Below are 25,893 nucleotides of genomic sequence, written 5' to 3'. Positions count from 1 at the left end.
ATAGTGAACTGCCAATATGGCTATATGGTCACCAACATCGATTAAGGTCGTATCACCGTATTTACAGCATGTACGCATGCTCACATGTACGTCATATATCTGGTACCTTCTCAGAAAGTAAAACTTTATTTTACATACGGATCGTAGCAATGTGACATTCAACCTTTATTTTTGTCGCAGGTACTTAGGTATAACCTGCATAGTGAGCTTCTACTTAATGCGAATTAATCCTCGACTCTAAACATTAATTTTAAATGCACTAGTTGTTGTGAGGACGGCTACATCGAAATAGAACTTGAGGACATGTAGTTAGGTATAGTTTTTATAGAAGCTTTAAACTGCAAATTCTGTGAAGGGACAAATACACGCACATAATACAGACAGCTTAATACAGAGGTTACCACAGTGAACACAAAAGAAAGATTCCACTACCAAAAGTCTTTACAGGGGATGTTATTACCCATCATACGTCACGCTACAATATCATTGTGGTAGTGGTGAGGAACAAATTACAATATGTTGACTTCATATTCTTTCAAGGTACCTGTGCAAGTATAGGTTTTCTAGTTGTAGATAGCTGTCTCATCCGACTGGTGACACGTGACATATGTACTGTAGGGAGTTGTGGGTACGTTGACTTACTTTTTTAATTCCTTAATTGATTAGAATATATTTATTGTTAAACAAAGAAGAAAGCACACCACATAGGAGAGTTCAAAATCAACAGCAAATGCAAGTCACATACACAATGTACCTAAAATGGAACAACTCGGATACAAATTGACACTAAATGGGGTCTATATACAGTCTAGCGTGTCTGTTTTGTGTGTGTGTGTGTAGGGGGGAGTGGTGGATTACAGTGGCGGAGCTAGGGGTATTAGTCAAGGGGGGCGAGAATGGTCTGTAGGGGCATTCAACACTATCTAAGCACAGCGCCACCCCAGGTTGGCGCGAGCGTACCGACATTTTTTGAGTAAAGGTACTCCCTAGATCGCCGGAAATGACCCTTTCCGGGCCTTGCTAATTTGCAGATAAACGGGAATAAATAGGTGTCATCGCCAACAAAATGTGACAAATGTCAATAGGTAGATGAGAGGCAATAAAAAAGTCAATAATCGCGAATAAATAAAAAGTGGTAAAAAGCTGAAAAGGGCGCCAGCAGTCCATTTGAGTCCGTCAAGGGGGGGGGGGGGACATCCGCCCCCTGACTGTATGGACGCTCCGCCACTGGTGGATTCCCTCTATGTCACCAGGTCTTGCAATATACCCACCTCACCTAATTCCTCCATTTATTAGTACAATCTATTAACCTTATTTACTCACCTAATGGTGGTTAAATTGGATGTCCTTTGTTCTGGTGTAAATAACATTGACTCAACGACCTTTAGTTTCAATAATATGGGAGTTCTTTATTGTTATATTCAATCCTTGAATTCTTGGTGTCGAATGGTCCTGGAATGGGAGGTGATTTCCAACTGTTTGTTTCTGGAAGAGGTGATGAACACAATGCCATAGCAATATATCAAGCCTTTTTAATCTAAGGACAATGTGACTGTATCGGAATTCCTTTACAAAAACCCAGTCAATATATCCAAATTGTGCAGACATCAATCCGATGTACAAATCTATTTGGAGAAACACATCCACTACTTCGTGTATTACCGTGATCGCCGTGTTAAACCTGTCGTACAACTGATGTGCCATACGTTGTGATTTGAGTAATTGTATCACACTTACATACTGTTTACTTTTATTTCAAAAAACCTGTAAAATATGGGTCCTTTCTTCAGTAAACGTTGTAACATAACAAATCTATTCATAATTATCCAACCGAGGCAGAGGTCATACTACATATACTTTAGTAGGGAAACGTCAGTTACTATATACTGTATACACTGATGACGTGAAAGCTTTTATAACGCCTTTTAGAATCGTCCTGTTTTAAGTAACGCTTTTTGGTTATGACACGCACTTTGCATATGGGTACGGTTCAATGAGATTCTCGCTAAATTGAACCTACTATAACGGTTATATTTAGAACTTAAATCACATAGATCATCGCACTATGAAGTCCTTGCCTAGCTAAGTGTTAGCTTGGATAAAGTACTAGAGCTCCTTTGTACTTGTCGACGAGCCACCCGACAATTACTCAGCCTTCGTCGTATACGTTAACCTTGACCAAATATTTCAATGCGGAATCGCGTAAAAAAAAACGTTCCAACCCCGTGACGTGCTCCCTTGTGACACTGAACGCTTGTAGTACTCATTTAATGTATTGTAACTCTGTCAGCTCCAGATATGTTGTAGCGTAGTCGGTTGGTAAGTAATGTGTGTGTGTTGGGGGGGGGGGGGGGTGGTAGGGATAGAATCGAGGACACCGTTGAATAAAATACACTAACAGTGCATCCTGAGATTTATAAGTATATATACTTGTTTATATACAATGTTCCTGTAGTACATCTTTCCCAGTGTGACAAACAAATAAATATATATAAGTAGGAATACCCCTACGACTAAAACACGACACACGGATAACGTACATAAACTAACCCTATCCCGTCACAACTATTCTGTAATGCGCAAGTTGCCTAGCAGCGCGTTTAACTGTCGGCATTGCGCTATAGACAACGCAGCGCAGCAAATGATGAATTCGTCAAAGGCCACGCAGCGCAGTTAACGATGGACCGCGTCAGCCCTACGCTGCAACGGCCTTGTAACCGCACAAGCAGTGTGCGCAGCGCAGCTGCAGAGTGCATCAATCCGATCCATATGTCTTTTGCAGAAGCCCAAAAATAACCTTGAAAACATTGCCTCTGACAAACGCTATAAACTTCGGCAAGGATTCTGCCTGGCAACTTGTTCATAATGTATACCAAATTAATGTATAAAACCGCTACTCGCATAGCAATATAAACGACCCCGTAACTGTGTAGAAGCCTATACACGAGTAACTGACCAATTACGACATATCTGATAGCATTGAAACATATCAGAAAACAATAACAAGCCAATCAACGATCTCTACCCTGCTACGAAAATGAGCTGACCCCCGCCCCACGGTATATCCGTCTCTTGTTACTTCCCCGTATACTAAGTTCAGAGACAAAAATGTCCACCAGACTGTTTACATAAACCCCGGCAGCAAGAACCAACTCTCTTCCAGCAAGCAATACATTGATACCCCTAGATACACAGACTATCGCACATACCAAGGACCCCCCTGCTTAAACATTAAACCAGGGTTACCCTAACTTTATTCCCCCACGAACCCCTGTGGATGTCACAGTTGTCCACGAACCCCCAACTTTTCGAGACACGATCCTAGTCATTATTATACTATAATACGCATAACAGCCTGTCTGCTGTGACTGTTTCATAATTCAGTTATTTATCACAAGTCATATGCGTATGGAACGCGAAAAGAGTTGGTCGATAGGTACGACTTTTGTAAATTACTAAATTATATGGCCCTACTATAAGGTGACCATATTTTCCTGACTGGAACCAGGGACATTTATTGCGTGACTGATATGGGGAGGGGTCTAATGGGAGGGGTGTCTTAGATGTAAAATGGGGATACTTAGAAGCACTGTTTTAATCAAATTTATTTTCAAAAATGTAGCTTTTTCTTAGATGAAATTCACTTACTTTACGTGATTCTTTGAGAGCTTGTGAGTGGTTATGCTCACAATATAATTGTGGTTGTGTCGCCGTAGTTGCCAATTATACGGTCGAAAGAGTGCTAGGCTAGATCGAGCTAGCATATTTGAACAGTGTTTCCACTTTACACTGGCCCACCTGAAATACTGGTTATAAGTTCCGTTCTGCGACTGCACACTTGAGTAATTTTTTTATACAATTATTTTACTAATAATGTGGAATATTTTCGAAATTCCTGAACATTTTGACGAATCGGAGACATTTTCGGGGACACTTGTTCATCGGGGACAGCACTCCGTAATCGGGGACTGTCCCCGAAAATCGGGGAGGTCTGGTCACCTTACCCTACTAAAGGTTACGTAAGCCGCTTTCAATTATAACAGAAAGCAAAGACAATTTAAGGTGCATAATGTTGAGACGTGATAGGTTATTGCACAAACAGTACTTTTCTTTTTTATGACTAAACTCAAACATTTATATCTCAGCAACAGAAAAGATGTTTCTCGAATTCCCCGCCCCCACCCCTATTTAGCCTTCTTCAGCGGGCTGGGATACTACTGTAATCAGTATTTTGCTTGCAAGTTGTTATAACTTTTTAAAGCACCTTTTTGCGTTTTGTCGCCGTTTTCCCACCCTATTGACATGTCCATCGAGTGGTTTTACATAAATTCATCATAAAACAGCAAACTACGATATTAGCCAAGTTTTTCTCCTGCCAAGAGCATCAATTGGCGAGTAATTAAGGACTTCTGCAGATAATGAGTAGAGTGTCTTCTGACAAATTCCTTATTTAAAATTATTCGTATACAGTTCCCCAAATCCATTAGTTTGAATTCAACCAATCAGTGAATAGCTGACAAGTTTAAATATGAGCCATTGCTTAAAATAGATTCATTCAGTAATCCGAAAAAGTTGAGTCGTTATCACAGCCATACAGAATATATACAAATAGAGCATAGTGTTGTAGTACATACTGACGTTCTGGGTTGCTTACGACGCCGGCAAAGTAAACAGTCATTATTTAGCTCATTATTCAATGACGTTCGCAGAATTTAATTATTCATGTTATGGCGGGGTTGATTTCGATCCTAACGGAAAATATCTTCGAGAAAGACAACGTTCACATTTATAAATTATACTACTTTATACCACCATTTGAAGTTAGATTTGAATAGATAAGCTAGGTATGTATGTCGTTATGGCATCGTAAGGTCAATGAGGTTGAGATAATCATAGAAAGGACTCAAAAAGCTGCTTTAAAACTTAGAAAAGTAGAACTCGATCATTCACTTGATAGCAAACACAAAATGATCATTTTCTTAGCGTTTGGTTTGACTGTGTAAATAATCTATAAATAAACATAATTTGCGTGACAGTCATTCAACTTAAATTTCTAATACGAGATGGCAATCATGGCTTTTACAAAAATACCTTTACTAAACCGTTTACTGGCAATTATGTAAAAAAAACTTCGTTATTTTAGTCTCTCCCCAACTACTTACTTGCTTAGATTTCTAGTTCCATAAAAATACACATGGGAACGACGAATGCAATGGCTTTGTTTGTATCCCAGAACCGTGGAGGGATCAATTGACCATTGCAGTACTGTCGGATATTTCGTGTTTCTTTCGTTTCTTATCCTACCCACCCCATGAATTTACGTTCCTGATACAAAAATAATCTTCGTAAAATTCGAGTAATGACTAGTCTATGACAAGAGTGATAGCACATCAGAGGAAACAGTCCTCCCTGAAAGTGTACACTATAGATTTTAAGCAATGGTGATCAGTGTGGATTAACGTAGTTCAGTGTTGGGAACATGTCCAGTAATTGAGAAGACCTAGCTATGTAGGTCTGGATTTAAAGCTTGCAGAAATTAATCTAACAATAACTGTATTCACATTAAAGACATTTTGCTTCCAGCATATTGCAGTGTACAATATCTGGCATAGCGAAGACAGTGTACTTTTACAAACTTAGTAGTCGGGTAAGTTTCGTATGCAGAAAATACTTTATAAACTTGAACAATTGAAACCACTCATGCGAATTTGTTGCCACAAAGAGACAATACTTGTAATATAGAAGTATAGACACAGTGACGTCAGATGGAATAATTGTAGCATGGCATCCGTTACGGAGTTTAAGCACTTTATAGTTGTTCTTGCTGTTTAAATATACGCTTCGATGAAAAGTAGATTTTCTTGAACAAGCCATAATCCATGACATGTTTTTTTTTTATATTTTGATGGGAGGGTACTGGAGTACAAGTCTTCTGCCTGGCTATCAGGTATTGCACTATCCGTACCTTCCTTAATTCCTTCATTGATTAGTACAATATATTAACTTTATAAAAGTCCAAGGTACTTGTACAAGAACATGGTTTGTTGTACAGGGTGTGTTAGTTGTAATATGTGCCTTACCAAACAAAATGCACGTGACCTATAAAATGTACAGCGCATGGCCGGGTGGCGATTTTTTTTTCCCAAACAGGTTCTCAATTACGGAGTTTTCAGCCAATGAGATTGCTCGTGACGTCAGCATCAAACGCTTGATAGTTCGAAGACATACACTGAGTTACACACTGACACTTAATAAAGTCTTGTTACGCGGTTTCCCTGCAAACGCCCTAACTTTTACTTTTAATGCTTGGATAACATGTTGACCTTACTTATGATACATACGCTACATTCTATCGGTTTCGTGTTTACGTCATCCAAGATTCGTCAGCCGTTCTATTGAAATCGGAATTCGTTTCGTGGAATGGGTAGGCCTACCCCAAAATCAACTTCACGACGCGAGTTCAGCCGTGAATGAATATACGCCAAACAGTTTACTGTATAGTCAAGGCTTCATAATTGACGCACCCCCGTAATTGACGCACCTTCAATTATTACTAGCAACGATACAGCAGGCCACCTAAACTGTTTGCAGTCAAGAAGTTACATATTTCATGAGTTTGAATCCATTTCAGCTATTTGATGACCAAATTGTGGAATTTTTAAGCTTTTAACACCCTTACCCCGGTTTTGTACGTTTTTTTGAGCACTTGGAAATCGTGCACCCTAAAAATAACCAACATTTCCTCAATATCATGGACAGCACTACTCTCTGGGACCTGATCTGTCTAAGCTTAGAGGCTCAAAGTATCGCAAACAGCATATAAAGTCAAAGGATGTATACTAAAGCGGTAAAGCCTTCACTACAGTTATCAACGAATGTGTCAATTTAGGGGTATGAAAGAATTTGACACGGCAGACATTTTGTTGTCAAGTTCTGCTCAACTGTACGTTGCATATGCACAGAACAATAAATATATTGAGATCATTACATTTCTGAGGAACCACACATATGAAAAACACATACAGTTGAGTGATTTTGATTTTTCCTTGATAGAAATCGTTGATCAAATCCTTAAGTGCGTCAATTATGAGCCCACCATGCTACAGTATGATGTATTTCCGTCACTGCACTGTGTACACAGTTATAATACATATAGGCCTATATCGCATGTGTTATGTACCCCTGTACGAAACTTTCACTGTGCGATGTTATCGATAAATGCCTTCACAGAAATCTTCGATCAAAGTAGATCATACAATACTAGTGTGCTCAATATGTCTAAACCAATTCCAAACACATCTACATATATTTACGAAAAGCTGCGGGTAATTTTGAACGGGTATATCTTCGTTGCAACGAATGGATGCAGACATTTTGATAACCTAGAAGTGAAGGTTTATTGTTATGACGTAACTTTCCCTACCAATCATGAGCGACTATTTATACACAATTGAGAACCTGTTTGGGAAAAAAAATTCGCGGCCGGGTGGCGAATATTTTTTTCCCAAACTGAACTGACACTGAAATTATTTCCTCGATTCTGATTGGCTGATCAAAACCGGAATGGTAGTCTGCGTTTATCAATGAATGTATGTGACACTGTTAGTGTAGATCATACCAATCCTCATGAGCCGCATGGTGTCCAAAATACGTGTGTAGGCCGTATACAGGCTAAGTTAAAGTATGTAGGCCTAAGTGTGCCTACATGTAGAAACAATGTGAGGCTAGTCCAGTTATCAAGAGCTACTGTAAGGGCGGTAGGGCCTATATTGGTGAATTTGAGATTTCGAACTAATACGAATACGTATATACGGTTAATGCAGGCCTACTAGGTCACCATGTACAAAAACTTCTAATGGTGCCGGTAAACATATGTGTTTCGTAACTAAGGGTTATAAGGCTATACACAACTAGTTAACAAGTCAAAAGACAAGTCAAATGCCATGTTAGTGTACACTCAATGGCTGACACTCGCTCGCGCGTCTTCATGGCCACTACATATTCGACTAGGCCTATCTTGATTCATTGACTGAGTTCATTTTGAATTTATTGATTTTAAAAAACTATAAGTATCGCAACTCCGAATGTACACAAACACCTCGTACATATGTACATCGGCTACATGTATACAATTACAAATGCACCGTGTTTTATTGTGTTGTATACTATACACAGTACAATAGGCTACATTACATGTATGTGCTGTGTAGAGCGGAGTCAAGCGAGTAAACAAACGATCGAGGACTGCCTATAATGGGCGCAGTAGTTGGGAATAGTTGCTTCACTATATACTTTCGGCCATATGTACCTACCAAAACTTCTGGGAAGTTGCTAATGTGAATATCTTAAATTTGTTCGTGTTGATCATACTGATATCGACAGATTATGGAGGATCCATGTTGAAAACTAAAGTATATCACGTGCTCGCTGAGAACCAATCAGAATCGAGGAAATAATTTCAGTGTCAGTTCAGTTTGGGAAAAAAATATTCGCGGCCGGGTGGGGGGTAACGTTAACTCTCGAAGGGACCTGTGAAACTTTTTTCCCTAAGTTCCTAGACACAATCGTCCAAATAAAATATCTTTATTCCGCAACGGGAATGCAAACGGGCTAAGCGTAGAGCAATAAATGCTCAAATTAGTGCATGTAATTAACAAAAAAAAAAAAAAAACAAAGAAGAAAGTGAACCACATAGGTGAGTTCAAAATCAACAACAAAGGGAAATCACACATACACAAACTCACTCCAAAATGGAATAACTTGAATACATATTAACACTAGATGAAGTCTAGCGTGTTTGTATGTGTGTAGGGGGAAGTGGGGGGAGTGTTGGATTCCCCTTTTGTCAGCAGGTCCTGCACTATACCCCCTCACTTAAATCCTCCATTTATAAGTACAATCTATTAACCTTACTTACTTACCGGTACCTAATCAGGTTTTGACTGGATGTCCTTTGTTCTGGTTTAAATATAATTGACTCAATCACCTTTAGTTTCAATAATATGGAAATCCTTCATTGTTATATTCAATCCTTGATAATTGGTTCTAGTATCGAGATGTCCTGGAATGGGAGGTGATGTTCAACTGTTTGGTTGAGGAAGTGTTGATGAACATACAACGCCATAGCAATAGATCAGGTCTTTCCAAATCTAACGTCACAATATGGGAATTCCATTATACAAAACCATGAACATATTGTGCAGACATCAATCCGATATACAAAGCTATTTGGAGAAACACATCCACTACTTCGTGTATTACCGTGATCGCCGTGTTAAACCTGTCGTACAACTGCTGTGCCGTACGTTCTGATTTGAGTAATTGTATCACATTTTCTACTGTTTACTTTTCTTTGAAAGCTTTACTAAACTATGAGTCATTTCTGCAGGTAACGCAGTAGCATAACAAATCAATTCATATGTATCCAACCGAGGCAGAGGTCACACTATATACAATAGCAGGGAAACACCAGTTACTAAATTTATACGCTGATGGCGTGAAAGCCTTTGTAACGATTTTTTTACGAATGCGCCTGTTTTAAGTAACGTTCATTGGTTATGACACGTATTTTGAATATGGGACTGTTCAAATGAAAATTTCTCTAAATCAAACTTATAACGTTATCTATTTAGAAGATATTCACATTTCACCCTACTGTGAAGTCCTTGCCTAGCTAAGCTCTAACTTGGATCAAGTTCTAGTTTTTAGTTTGTACCCCGAAAATAATCTTACCGCTTGTCGACGAGGCACACGACAATTACTCAACAATCGGCGTGTACATTAACCTCGATCGTATATGTCAATGCGGAATCGCGCATAACAACGTATACTAACCAATGTGACCCCTTATCCCTTTTGACACTCAACTCTAGTGGTTCGCCTTGAATGTATATGATTCCACAAGAACTGAAGTCATGATCTTATAGCTACCACGTTCCTTGTGAAGCTATACCTGAACAATGGAATCTAGCTAAGTGGTACATTTCTCGATGTTTACCGCAATTTTCAAGTAAAACATTTTCATTGTGAGCACTTTTTCAACCAACCGAACTGCAGCTGGAACTCACGCAGCTAGTCAAGACTGTACACAAATGTACACAGACACGAACAGCAGACGACAGGACAGTTGTTCCTTAGCAACATAAATTTCCTTGCCAATTTCTATATTCTGCAAATATTTTTGCTACCCGTGTCATATATCAAGTCGAAAGGATAGCAATAAATCGAAAATTTGACATCTTATTTTCAAATTTCCACTGTCTTTTCTGAAAACGTTGGCCATTTTATTGTAAATTTGTCACTCATTGCATTTTCCAAATGTGGGCAAGGGGGCTGAAGATTTGACAGTCACGTTGAACTTCATTAGATAATTGTATATTATAAGATGTGTGAAGGCAGCTTTCTTTAAATTGATCCTATCCCCACCCCTACCCCCCCCCCCCCCACTTTTACTTGTGATTTCTAAAAAATAAAACTGGCTACAAACTTTTTTATTATTATTATTATTTATCTTTATGGGTAAATTGATTGATCACCGAAGATTGAATTTGAAGAATTGGAATACATAATTTCAATGAGAAGAACAATTTAGTCAGTCCCACTGTTAGCTGTTTTTTTTATTTAAGATTTGCTTGTTTATTCTCCAATCCGATAGATATTTCAAATGTTATAGCATATTTTGTTTGTTCCGAGGTAGAGATATGACGATTTCTCCTAAATTCGCTGAAAATTTGACAGAACAAAAGTTTGAAATTTAGCATAATTATTCCGTATTAATATTCAATCAGCAGCTGCACGAAGTTCATGTTTTCCATGCTCTGAGTGATTTTAAACAGCTGCTATTCAACTGTTTACACCAGTATAATTTATTTTATAAGTCATTTTTATAATAATGGTTAATAGGCTGCAAGTTATCTTTATAGAAGAAAAATCATGGGCCAGTCCAAGTCAATTAATGATGGGTTGTACTCTGTTATTGATGTGAAAGTAGTCTATAGGCTTGTAAGAAGTAAGTTGTTCGGGCTGCTAAAGATTTGACCAAATACAATGGTGCCAAAAAAAATGAAAAGAATAGTGACAGTGTTGTCGCCAGGTACATTTATCCGAGTACCAAGAACTTTTAAGTCCTTGAGGTTCCCGAGAACCCAGGTATCCTAACCCGATTTCTGGCTTGTTAGGATCCGAGCACCGAGTGCCAGTTTCCGAGTACAGTATTCTATTTACAGTAATCAGTACCGAATACGAATTATACTATGTCATATGAGTACTTTTGATTTCTTAAATATTTTAAAGAAACCTAATATTTATAACCCTTCCCGGTGGTAATTATATGTAAATGCTATACCAGTCGAATATGAAGACAATGCCCGTGTCTTGTTATTGTTTGACAAATTTTCAAATGTAAAATGTCTTAAAATGATGGGTTAATAGGGGTGCAAGTGTCATATTAATACTACAAACATGCTATAAATTGGTATATGTTAGAAACATATATACATCACTTATGCTTTCTTTGTTTATGCTATATGCACTGTACTTGGTAATATAGTCGGCTATTCTGCTGCAGTAGAAACACAGGAGTACGGTGACATAACAGAGTAATAAAAGTCATCGATAACTTATAATAACTACCTACTGTAACGTCAGTATTACGAAACTGTTTGTTTTAAATAACTCGTCACGAACGAGTATCAAGCACTTTGAATCGAGTACTTAAGCATCAGAGTGCGGGTGCGAAAGAATGAGTACCAAGTACTGTTCACCTAGTGCGAGTACCGATCATTTGGAGACAGATGTTTGAATGCCACTCGAGTGCCGGGTGCTTTTCGAGTACTACAACACTAGAAAATAGCTTCTTGACAATACTTAACCAGTTTTTTATATTTCTAGTTTACTAGTGCTTAGCACAAATTTCAACTACAGACACAAACAAAAGGACCTTGGAAACACCAAATCTCTCCCGAAACTGAAAACACAGATACCGATACGGTCAAACTTCTTTAAATCGTACTTACTAATGAGCAACTGATTAATGTAATTTTAAAGTAAAATATCTTGTTTTTCAATCGGATTTATTAGACAAACCAAGACAAAACTGATCAGCAATTGATTGAACATATTTTATGTTCTTGTTAGGATCATCTTATTTGCAAACCGCTACGTTGAATTGATCAGTTAATAATAATGAATGATATTTTAAAGCTTCTTTGATATATTATTATCAAAGAAAAAAACAGATCGTGAATGGTTTGAGTAGATCACTAAGCTACTTTCAAATAATTATGATAAAAGTCCGACTAAATTGAAGGGAAGAGGCTGTCGAAAACTTTCGTTTTCGAAGGCGCTAGACCTTTTTTTGCGGAATGGTCACGCTATTAATTCTGAATTGTCAGAGTTTGCCCCACGATCACATACAATTAAACTTTCGTTACAACTGACACAATCTTCTATATTTTTCATAAGTGCAGTTTGCGAAAACTTAGAAATATTCTATTCGAATTTGAAATTTCGTCGACCTTCTCAAATATCCAAACCCAGAAGACGCGTGCACAATATACGGTTTTACGAGAAAAGAGACAGAAATATAGAACTCCGTAATATAGAAATGTTTTTGTTTTCTACCTTGTTCCGGATCACGATTATTTTTTTTTATCATCTAAGCCTCTTACCTGTTTTTAATTTTTCCTACGTCTGCAACTACGAGGTAAAATAAGACCGGACCGGTTAATTTTTGACGGTTAACAGGTTAATTATTTTATTGTAAACAGGTTAATTCTTGCTCATGCTCATATGTCATTAATGTGATCAATATTCGCATTGGAAACGTTTCTTGTTTTACTTTTTGTACAATACAGGACTGTGTGACATGTTTGAGATCTACTTGATGATCTTGTAAATGAATCCAACATTAACAGTGTTGTATGAACAGTACGTTATTTATTAAACAACCCTTCAACGAAGATTGCAAACAGTCGTGTATTTTTACGTCATGCTGACATCTTCTGATGAAAATGGTTAAATGAAGTAGTCACGCTGATAAATGACTATGATTGTTAGTCAGGGTTAATTCCTCATTCAATGTACAGAGGATATGTCACGTGACCGATTTCAAATTACAACCTTAAGAAACGGGTTAAAATCTTATACATTTGTTATCTCAAGCGCCTCAGTCGGTACACTACATTTGGCCTGTGTATTGATGTATTGTCATGCTCTGCGCCTTACCACTTTTATACGTCAATTGATGATCACTTACTGCTTTACAAAACTTTATCGTTTTTTACCTCTAAACCAGATTCCGTCTGCTCAGTTTGGTCAAAAATGGAAAAAGAGTATGAAGCGTTAAATGAGACCGCTTTGTCATACCTCTCTATAAGGCCTCCTACTATTCTAACTTAACATAACAGCTGTAATCAGCTGATAACTTCAACGTGGTTCCTGTGTATTCAACACAAATGATAGACAATGACTGCACTAAATAATTCCGTCTCCATCAAGAAAGTGAAGGAATATTGTTTTACACAATGCACCTATTTGTTTTGTTGGCGGGAGGGTTGGGGTAGACTGAGGTGGCGATTGACCATCGGAGGATGTTCAAAACATTATTTTAGCCACAAAACAATTTAGCCTGTTAATTGTTAAGCCGCTATTTTACTTTTTGAATGGTATCAGCGGTATGTTTGTTTCCTCTCCGATCGATATATCAGGAAAGGCGATTGAAATTTATCACCTATCCTTTTTAAAGTTAACAGCTACTGCATAACTAGTTTGACAGTAACTTCAAACAGCTGCCATGTTAATGTTTACATCAGGGGATACGTTTTCTGGTATTTGATTTATTAAACTTACTTATAACAAATGTCATTATAAGTTGCTTCTTATTTTTAAGAAATCAAGCTGGCCTAGTTCAAGTTTTTTTTTTCATTCTGGGTTGTGTTTCTGGTTGTTGATGTGACGATAACCTAGGTCTTGACTTTGAGAAGTAAACTGTTGTACTTGTTTAACTTAGTACCGTTTATTCAAGTTTATTAATATTAACAAATGTTTTCATTGGAATGTGTACTAACATGAGATGACGAGTGGTCAACGGGACAATACTTTGTCTTCCAACATCTGTTAATCTCCCAAAAACCTTTCGGGAAGTCAGGAAGGTAAAATTACCTATAAACTTCACCACCTGATATGAATTATCGTTATGCTATAGTTTAAAGTGCATCCCGGTATACAACTTAAGTGATCCTCTCGAAAAATTAAATCCTCCTCCATAACTTGGAGTCATTTTCTCAGCCCACGAAAAGATGCAGGTCTCTGAAAACTATTGCTCCTGAATTCATGGTACATCACTTTGGATTACGAAATGATTGCGAAATATCCACAAGGTAAAATCCTGGGATATTGATCCAAAGAGAATAATTTGCACAAACATTTCCATATATGTAGAGCACGATGAGAAGGTTGCAGTGTCTTTTAATTGATGCCTTTGAAGTAAATATTATTTAACTAAATGGTTACACTATCACCAGCAGTCCCAGTAAGTTAAATTGCATATGTTGGAGTTCATGCTCGAGCAACGAGCCTATTCAAGCTATATTAATACAATACTGTATGACTAACAGAACGTCTGTCCCTGGAATGTTACACAAAGCTAAAGCCACCTGAGGTTTCGTTCTCATTCAGAATCGGATTTTACTCGTATTGTTATGCTAATCTTACCGGATATTTCCTCGCATGTCGAAATTATTCTTGAATCACGTGGAAGGCGAAGCAAAATACCCACTAATGATATATTCCAGTTTTATTCTGTCGGAAAAATTGGATCATTGCTCAATGCCGGTCTTGTTTTGAACCGGTACTCCAGGTTTTACAACTGAAAATAAAAGCTTATAGGCAAGAAAACTTTATTATCAACATTATAAACATTGGACCGCTTGCTGGTTAATAATCGGAGTTTATCATTGTTAATCAAGGTTTTTCGACCAACAATGCAGGCTTATCGTTCAAAATGCTAGATTACGGACTAATTAATTGTTTGTATCCATATATGCCAAATGTCCGTAACGAGCAATATTTCGATAGCCACCCCGTTCAAGTTTTGTACATAAAAACAAGTTTGGCCTTTTACTCCCATCATAAACATATCGTTCTAACGAATGGTTTAGCTATAGATAAGATTAGCCTGTAAATGTATAGTTGTATTCACAACGTTTAACGAAATCAAATTGGTTTTAATCTCTCAAAACTCCCCAGCCCAACCTCCTAGGAATGGAAATAGCTTTAATGGCAGTAAGCTGTACATTACACTGATTGAACCTTTGTTTCCCTTGATGTTTATATCGATATCGTTATGTTCTTTATATATTCATTATTGTGAGCATCAACAACAAATGAACGTCAGGTCTACCCTTCCAATCTCAATCTAAATAATCCTACAACCTCACTCTGACTATCCTGACCGTAATCCACAGTCTTCATCTTACCGTAACTTTGCTATAATCAAAATATAGTTGTGTCCTTCTCCCGTGTGATTCAAACTTTATTATTTTAGAGGGCGCTCGTATCATTTATTCACAGAGATATAAGAAGTGTGCGGCGATCAATGCTAATATTGTTAAGTTCAGTGCAGAGAAATGGTTTCACTTTGAATGCAATATATTTTAAGTTTGTTTTTTAGATTGAATGCTAGTCTGTAACGTTGGACTTTTCGTTTTAGGCTAAGTAGATTATTGTTTGTATACTCAAAACAAATATTTCAGTTGATTTTGATAAATATGTTATTCGCTTCAGGACTACCGTAGCAAAGTTGTTCGTTAAAATTGTTATGCTTAATTCAAACAAACAGTAAATTAAAGTTTGGATGTTTCCAGTTCATCATCAGTTCTTCAAAGGATTTAATCTAGAAAAAAACATAGCTTGGTGACGACGGGTTACAATCTCTATATACTTTATTAATTTTTCTCATTAACCGACTTAAAACAAGATACTTTAATTTGATTAACTGCAATCTAATTTTGAATACTCTGAAGAATTTGGTAACATTCTTGGTAAGTCGTAATACGGATGCTTTATGGTTTACAAAGATATGAACATTTTTCTTTGCGTCACTGATGTGTAAAGTAACGTTTTCTTAAGAATAACTTTAGGTAATTAAGATATCAGTACACGATGTAATTATACATGCATATATAATGCTTGTAAATGAGGCAGTAAAAACTTACACTAAATTTGTGTCAGATAACACAAATGTGTTTTATCCTGTATTATTAGTTCAAACAATTTTTTATTGCAGCAGGTGCACGGCCGCAGCCACATGGTTAGATAGGTTGATTATATTATCATAGTAGTTAAAATTCATGGCTTGCCTGGGGAGACGAAATAAAATGTTACAAATAAGCACAAAAGTACAATTTAAAGCGTCGTTAAATGTTAAATTATTTTCACTTATAACCTAACCCAACATGATCAGGTTGTAACATCTTTCCGGTAACAGAAGTCTTTCACACCCATGCCGTTCCTGTCTAACCCTCGAAATGGGTCAACTAACTTTTTGCGTTATAATTTCTACTTGTTAAACAATATTTCCTGCCAACTCCCAAAAGAGGGGCAAAAATATACTTCACATACGTCAACATTGTTTTATTTTTGTTTATAGTAAGATATTGAAGCGAATGTAGCCCAGTACTTCAGGTAAATAATGGAACTTAACCACACTGATACATCCAACCCCTCCATTCCCCCTTCCATCCACTTTAATCTTCCGTGAATTATATGTGGTGCTGCATATCTTACACACGAACAGTTGATCATGACGTCATATATGTAAATGATTCAACATTCCCAACCCCCATCCACTTTCGAGCAAATCAACTCAATTTCACTTCTGCTAAACTTGAACTTAAGTTCGTGTTATTCCTTTACGTCATTATTATCAGTAGGTGGTCTTATTAAACACTGACGTAAAATAAGATCAGCCAGGTTTCTTGTCAAATTTTCTCATTATTCAACCAAATACTCCTTATCGTCGTGCAAATAGAGAGAGACTTTCGTTTTGTCAACCTTGAACTTGGATGTGTGTTTGTTGTACTTGTTTATTAATTTAAAGAATATTATCAGTACGTTGACTAATTAAACACATACAAAAATAAATAGGAACAATCATTACCCTATCACTGAACTTTTCATCAATATGATACTATCGCTTGCTTAGGAAGAATTACCACAATATGTCAGCTTGCGGTATTCCATAATGTTCGCTGTTAACGAGAAGATATATCTCTTGCACTTCAGACCACAAAGTCACAGCATGAAGAATAACATAAGCCATTTACTCAGTCATAGAAATAAGACGATACAGAATCATACATTAAATTGTGAGACACAAAATATTCTGCCTTTGAATTACAAATAAAAACAAGTCTTTTGAGCAGCTAAACAGTGTTAAACAGATTCTGGTTTGGTTTGAATGACATCAAATTATATTTGAACTTACGTAACTAGGGCAGAATCATATACCCAGTATATACTCATTTTCTACCGGTTTCATTCAGTTTCTGTCGAAGGTCATCTGAGGTCAGACGGGACCAACACTTGTTTCTAGAAAAGTTTGGGATGAACTTGAAGTACGGAGAGCCAAACGTTCCATAAATGTCGAAAAAGAAAGTGAAGTGTCCAAGTTAATATATATATGTCCAAATCGATATCAACATGTTACAATTCGATATCAGCATGTTACAATTCGATATCAGCATGTTACAATTCCATATGAACATGTCGAAACAAAATACAATATGCCATTGCGTCTATCAACATGTCAAATTCAACATCAGCATGTCGAAAACTTGTAACAGCATGCCATTACTACATTGGTCATGTCAACATGCTATATTTACGTCGTGCTATAATTTTGGCACTTCGGCGCGCGCCAACGTTTCATATATGTCGAGATTTATTTCAGTATGTCCAAAACTTGTGTCAGCATGGTGAGCGAAGAGTAGTGAAGTATTGCCATGACAACGTTGCACATGGTTCGTGTCGTTCACACGGTACTATGGTTGAATCATGGAGCTATAAACAGAAGGAGAAAACCCACTTTGAAGTATCATTGTAACCGACAAAATTTGATCGCCATAAGTAAACATGCCTCAGGGCACAAACACGGGTAAAGCCATCATCAGCTATTACGTAATCCTGGTACAAAGGTCATTTCGTATATAGCGTCCCTCACAACATAACAACAGACACTCCGATCCTAACGTATATGTAATTGAAATAGTATACGCAGTAATCATATATGTTACGTTACGCATACCTGTAAGAATTTCGATCGGAATATATCTTTCATTTCTCACCGAATCATGCGAAGATTAGTATTTAATAATTAATTGTTTATCTCAGCATATATTTCATCGCAATATATGAACAAGTAATGGCGAAATAGGTACTTTTAGTCAAGTATTTTCCGATAAAACTTTTCTTCGTTCGTTAGGCAAATAACGTTAGTGCTGTTTGTTATTGCATTGGGCACCTAGTGTTATAAAATTAACAAAATTAATTTAACACGAAACATGGCTGCCAAAAAACTTTGCATCCGCCGAGGACATTAGAAATGTTCATGCTACAGGATATAGTTGAATTTGAAGCTGATGATTGAAGAGTTTGAGAGGCTGGACGTTCCAGACGACATAAATTTGGAAGATACAAATGTTGAAAAACATGAGGAACAAATTCTAAGATAATTAGCAGGTTATGTGCCATTTGCCCTTAAAAAACGTTACATGAAAGTTAAGAGTACTCAGAATGCTTTAATATTTTTACAGTACTTAAACTGTATGTCTGTTGCAGGTGAAGGTCACAGTTTTTTAGATTACAGTAAAGCCTGGGTGGAAAAACAAAATAGAGGTGGATTAATCTTAGTTAATGATAATATTTTCATGCTTTTCAAGACTGGAATTTCAGACAAAGCAAATTTTAAACATGAAGACCTTGCAACGTCTGGTAGTGTAAAACCTGTCTCGAAACCAACTGGAGGAGGGTAGGGGAGGTAGATGGGGGACGGGTACAGATTAACTCTAAATCAGGAGGCAGACACCAGAGTGGTATGTTTAATAAAAGTATAATTTCTCATCTCGTTCTACATCTACAGCGTATAATACACAATATTAACATTTGCCCAATATAACGTACTGGGGTCGGGCACAACCCAAGGATACGCAGGCATAACACTGGGGCTGCGCAAGGGTCGGGCAGTCTAAACATCGGCAATCCACCGGTGTCGGGCAGCACAGGCTTCGGGCATTCCGCTGGACTCGGGCAGCGCAGGTGTCGGGCACTGTAAAATGCCTAAACACATTTGTTTGGACTTAGGCAAATATCAAAGGCTTTACCACGAGGAAGGAAAGTTCCTCGTCTTGCACTCGACCGACTCTCCGACTCTCTGACTCACTCATTTACGAAAGAACCCTTCATTAAAATACCCCGGAAATAACCCCCGTATACACACGTCCGTACATAAACTGTAAAAAAAGGCTTAGACCAATCATGGACTACCTGTATATAACTACGATGGGTTGCGACCAATGGGATCGACTCACACACCTACCGCCGTGCCTGCCTATGCCAGTCACGGGAATACATCGATATAGCAAAATTACGTAATCAGTTCCTGTTCCTGTTTCGGATAAACATCTCTCGTTACCTCCGCGGAGCGCAACAGATGTAACCCCTGAGGGAACGAAACGTATCTCACTAAGGAAAAGTCGTAGCTTTCCGCTACAGTATATTCAACCATAGTACCGTGTGAACGACACGAACCATGTGCAACGTTGTCATGGCAATACTTCACTACTCTTCGCTCACCATGCTGACACAAGTTTTGGACATACTGAAATAAATCTCGACATATATGAAACGTTGGCGCGCGCCGAAGTGCCAAAATTATAGCACGACGTAAATATAGCATGTTGACATGACCAATGTAGTAATGGCATGCTGTTACAAGTTTTCGACATGCTGATGTTGAATTTGACATGTTGATAGACGCAATGGCATATTGTATTTTGTTTCGACATGTTCATATGGAATTGTAACATGCTGATATCGAATTGTAACATGTTGATATCGATTTGGACATATATATATTAACTTGGACACTTCACTTTCTTTTTCGACATTTATGGAACGTTTGGCTCTCCGTATTGAAGAGAAAGTTTAAATATACGGCACACAGAGCGATAGCGACACTTTTATAAGGGGAAGAATAATGTCTTTATCTCGACCACAACTATACCTCACCTGTTTTGAGAGTTACTGTTTAGCCATAACCTTCTGTGTGACCTTGATGCAGGACATAACAGAGTAAGAGGTTGATATTACAAGTTAGTACATAGACTACATGTTACATAACACTGTTGACAATATTTCTCTGATTAGTTTTCTTTTATTGCTTCCATTGATATTACAACATCAATATATATCAATAATTCCATTATTAGTTTCTATGATATGAACTAATGATGTAGAAACATATAAATGGGATGAATATGTTGTAATTGTATCACAATGAGAGACCAGGATCGCCTCAAAAGAAACAAGTGTGTTTGGTTGTAAATATTGTATATGTGTACAAGCATACATAAACACGGAAGTTACCAAGAACAATTACAAATAAAGGGATAATTATTTCCTTGGAAATATGTAATATCATAAACATATACCGCAACGCAGTGTTTCTTACATATTTATCTGTTAATCTGTGTTTGTGTAGTAATGGAAATATATTCAGTTTTGCGTGGCAGGGCTTGGGTTATATTGGTAAACTTCATGGCTTCATAATATCCAATTTAGTTAAAACAAATACGACAAAAACTGAATTACAATGAAGAGATCATGAATATTTATTAAACATCAATCAGCATCAATAATAAGAAGAAGCAAAATAACGATTAAAAAAGATCAAAATATGTATGGAGAGCCGATCATTGCATTTAAGGTTCACGTTAAATATATAGAACATTATCTTCGTTATTATCATTATCATGTATTGTCATGTTATCTAACTCTAATACGTCAGTCACGTGTTCCTATTGTCTTCAAAGAAACATAATTAGAGATCATAATCATAGAACAAAAAACTGTATTGAAAAGCAAATCATCTCATTGTTATTAATTAATGTCTAAGACAATGTTTTAGTATGATTTTGAGTAACACAATCAATGGTATAACGGTAGACAGCCAGTCTTTGTTATTATGATAACATTTAACAATATTCTTCTAATATTCACTGTATTACGCGTGAGTAATATCAAAGATTAATTCATAACATAGAAATAGGAGGAACGAAATAAAGCAACTAAATCTTGAAAAAAAGTAAAATTAATAAACGGATGAAGTAGAAAGCAATCTAATAATTAATGACTAAATATAACAATAATTAGAGCAAGTATTAGATATAGTCTTAGAATTGTTCTAAATCGAAGGAAAATGTCTGAGTATAAAGATAATAAAGATCTGAATTAAAACGAAACCAGTAGAATCATTTATAAAGCGCATTAAAAAACAATGAAAGAACAAAAGCAAGAGTAAAAGTTATGTAACAAGACAAGACTGTATATGAAGCAATTAATGAAGGCAAAATGTAACATTTCAAAACTAAACTAAACTAATATTTAGGACTATAATATCAACGGAAGGTAAATATAGACGATACAATATTAAGGAAAGTCCAACGGTTGCTATGGTTACTTGATTAGTGGAATATTAAAGTGTTTTACGTCTTCACCCAATACGATATTATAATATTTATGCCCACATGTACCAGCTATTTACCAACAACTGTATTCCAATATTGGAGACAATCTGATGTACTTGAAGGTTGTGGAGTTATTGCAATATAACATTTTGCCCGTTCCCAAAATTTGGGCCAAATTAAACTTTGCGCTCAAATGGTCCCACAAATATTGGGGCCTACAACTTCGGGTCCAAAAGTGAATCACCTCATTAATATTCATAAAGTCAGCGCTAACAAATAGGGCACACCTTCTTACTATAATACATCTACATTTAGCAAGTACGACAAATATCCATCACTCCGTTGTTGAGTTATCGCGGACCCAAGCCAGTGTCACAGAAGCAAACACAGACACACGAACACGACATCACCATCGCATAGGTTCCTTTTGCCTTCCACAAGGAATCAAAAAAAGGGGGGGGGCGAGGGGAGTCTAATTTTCTTTGTCAAAATTGGTTGTACTAAACTATGGGTATTGTAATTATCACTTACCTTTAAACAAAGTTGGGATCTTTCGCAATTTAAAGTCAAACCAAGGAAGTGAAAACATTTGCTGTCAGTGGCATCACACTTGACATCACCTGACATCACACCTGCTATGACATCACACCTGTCAGCTTCAAGTTCACTTTCAGTAAAAACTGCTAAAATGTCAGCTATCGATATCTCAAAAACGCAATATAGGAATTGGATTCACATTTCACCAGGATGCTTAGTGTGTGATTCTCTGTAATAAGCCAAATGTAAATTTTCCTCTTGATTTTCATTTTTAAGATTTTCGACGTTACAGTCAGTTTTGATTCAAAACATAACGTAAAGCGCTAACAATAATGGGAACCTGTCTATCTCCTTAATTTCTGTAGTAATGTTATAAATCCTATATCGACGTCATGTTATCATACCTGGAGATATATAACTACTTGCGCATGATCAAAGCATCCTTAACTTGACTGTTACGCTCGAAGAGTTAACGTTAACACTCAATAGAAACGTGTGTATGTTTGTTTTGTCGGTGAACTATTTTGAGCGTTCATGTTATATTCTTCGTGCGCTGATGGGATCAGTTAATACTGTACATCGAATAGGATATGCCGTACAATTATTAATAATAAACGCAATTATTTAAATGATGATATGAAATGTACAGATCATAAATCAATGAAAACATTCATAAAGCGAAGCTTAAAATAATTATCCAAAATAAAGTATTGATCGGTGAAGTTATTAAAGTCTCAGTTACTTAATATGCACATACTATACATTTGTTATATGATCATATAATATGACGTAACATGACGTCATCTTATTGTATTCATGTTAAGAACGATAATACATAGGTACAGAAAGAAATGAAGAAATGCTGACTTAGAACAAAAACATCACAGATATTAATTAATATCACATATAAGTTCTTGTAGATCTATTTTAATAACACAATGTTAGTGTAGATAACTAATGAACTAATGAATGTTATTTAGTCCTAACGTTGTGGCTCTACTCTAGTTAGATTTAAGACATTACGTAACCGATATGTCACAGCTTAAATCTTAATTTATTAAAAGGAAGAACGAAGAAACCACATAAAAGTTTAATCACGCACTCCTACTTACCGAATGCATGTGGATACAGTATATACAGATTTTAAACATGTGAGCTAGAAAATAGTTTAAAAATATTAACAGAGTTAGGTGTTTATGTATTGTTCTGAGTAGTAAAGTGTTAGTAGGGGAAGGTGAGGGGGGGGGGGGTGGTAGGAAGGTGGAGATAGGGGTCTGGATTTTTGATGAATCATATCATTACACACAATTGGATCAATAAAGGATGTTATACCCTGCAACGAGGAGTGCATGGAGGTCGAGAGCAGGTCACCAGCAATATCTGACCAGGGATACGCGAGTAGGTAGAACAACCTTTCTCTTTATTTAAACCGCTAGCAATAAAATTCAAATTATATATGCTACCTATGGTTAAACCCGCCTAATAGGTGGGGTAATATATCTTAATTAATAGTGGACGCGTTTCTCATAATTACTCATTCTCTGTAACATGTGCTTCTCTGTTTTTGTTATGTTCTAAGTTACATCGAGCTAAAGTCAAGACACACACATAGTAAATTGTCAATTGTCATTTCTTAAACTTGGTAATCAGTGACCAGGTGCGTATCCAGGGGGGGCGTTGGGGGCGCGAGCCCCCCGGGTAAGAAAAAGAGAAGGGAAAAAAGAGAAGAAAAAAGGAAAAAAGAGGGGGAAAAAGAGGAGGAGGAGAGGAAGGAAGGGAAAAGAAAAAGAAGAAAGAGAGAAAAAGGAGAAAAAGAGGGAGGAAAAGCAAAACACGAAGACACCGGGAAGAGAAAGAAGAACAGTGACATCATTACAGCGCTGAAGGGTAGCCAGTGACGGATCAATGATTTCGTAAAAGTGTGACTCACCCTACCCCTTACACCGACAACTCCATTTTGTGACGTTTCCATTTTCCTCTCTCACTAATGATTTATATATATACTATATATGGTCTATCATAACGCGTGTGTAGAACTGTGCTATGAAACCAACTGTGGCTGGTCTCGAACTCGACCGTGTCGTCGAGGAACATGACGCATTTTGGGATGGGGGCGACCGCCCGCCCCCCCCCCCCCGCCATTCAGCATTTTTTTAAATGATATTGCTAAGTAATTTCAAAATAGAAAGTGCTTAGAGGCAACTTACAAGGCCTGGAAAGTGTCATTTCCAGTGATCTGGGAGACATTTTCGGCCAAAATTTGCTTGTACGCTTCGCGCCCACCTATGGTGGCGCTACGCTTAGATAATTTGCCTACAGGCTTCGCCCCTCCCTTGGCAAATTCCTCGCTACGCGCCTGTTTGAATTTGTAACGCAAACAGCAGATATCACATCATATCAGTGAGCATGAAAATGGCGTAGCAGGATGAAAAGCCTCAAAACTGTCCGACTTGCCTGAAAAAATAACCAAAAATTTTCGCGCGCTTCGCGCACGTTCAACGTGTTCATGTCAATATCATATAAGCAAGCATCGGTTATTACATCGCATGCCATCATGTACCGTACGGTCCGTTCAAATTGCGCAGTATACTGCGGGATGCTAATGAAAACAACGACATGTCACATGTAGATGTATAAAAAGCATGGAGGTCCAATTATGTCAAAACTCTCTTTTACATTAGTAATGGCGAATTAGGGCCTGTACCCCCGCCGCGCAGTGGCGGAGCGTCCATATGGTCAGGGGGGCGGATGCCCCCCTGACGGACTCAAATGGACTGCTGGCGCTTTTTTCAGCTCTTTACCACTTTTTACTTATTCGAGATTATTGACTTTGTTATTGCGCTCTCATCTACTTATTGACATTTGTCACATTTTGTTGGTGTAATTTGGCGATGACACCTTATTCTTCGTTTATCTGCAAATTAGCCAGGCCCGGAAAGGGTCATTTCCGGCGATCTAGAGAGTATCTTTACTCAAAAATTTTATGTACGCTACGCGCCAACCAGTGGTGGCGCTCCGCTTAGATAGTGTCGAAAGCACCCCTTCAGACCATTCTCGCCACTCCTGACCAATACCCCTAGATCCGCCACTGCCGCCGCGCCTCCTACGCCTATGTGTGTAGTGTTCGGTTTCGGAAATATCTGCTATTTTTTCATTTCCTTCAACCAAGTTTTATAATAGCCGTTATAACAGGTTTTAATATTTGTACACCAATAAATTAACTGTGTCTGAATTTTCGAAAATTTCTGACCAACATTCTACATCACACTTCCCTCTACTCGTGCAATTTTGACCGGTCTGTTAGGGGTTGAAGGAAGTTTTTTCTATATTGGTTGTCCATAGATGAAATTTTGTACAACATTATGGGTATGTTTTGAAGTGAGTTTATTCACGAGAAATGTGAATTTTCAAATTCTGAACAAATATGGGGCTTAAAACCTTGAAAAGTGGGGCTGACGGGTATTGTGGGCCGCGACGTAGAATCACCTACAAAAGCAAAGACCCACAGGAGATGCGATCAGGTCGAACATGATGTGTGCCGGGTTGACAATCTTCAAAAAGGTTATGGATGGAAAAAAAAAAAACTATTAGGAAATACTTGGTTCTCAGGCAA

The 25,893-nt window shown here is 37.3% G+C and overlaps 1 protein-coding gene across 2 annotated transcripts in view; it reads right to left on the bottom strand.

Annotated features, from left to right (window-relative positions):
* Positions 1–9,375, bottom strand: part of LOC139970031 (uncharacterized) — an 87,421-nt gene extending 78,046 nt beyond the window's left edge. The window contains exon 1 of one of the 2 annotated variants that reach the window (XM_071975593.1): positions 8,922–9,375. The gene's annotated coding sequence lies outside the window, so the exon portion shown is untranslated. Of the gene's footprint in view, positions 1–1,323; positions 2,571–8,921 lie in introns of those variants that run through there. The other variant, XM_071975594.1, reaches the window with a different exon arrangement.
* Between the last annotated feature and the right edge of the window lie 16,518 nt (positions 9,376–25,893).

Source organism: Apostichopus japonicus, chromosome 7 (genome assembly GCF_037975245.1).
Source record: "Apostichopus japonicus isolate 1M-3 chromosome 7, ASM3797524v1, whole genome shotgun sequence".
NCBI lineage: Eukaryota > Metazoa > Echinodermata > Holothuroidea > Aspidochirotida > Stichopodidae > Apostichopus > Apostichopus japonicus.
This window is presented reverse-complemented; position numbering and strand designations above follow the sequence as displayed.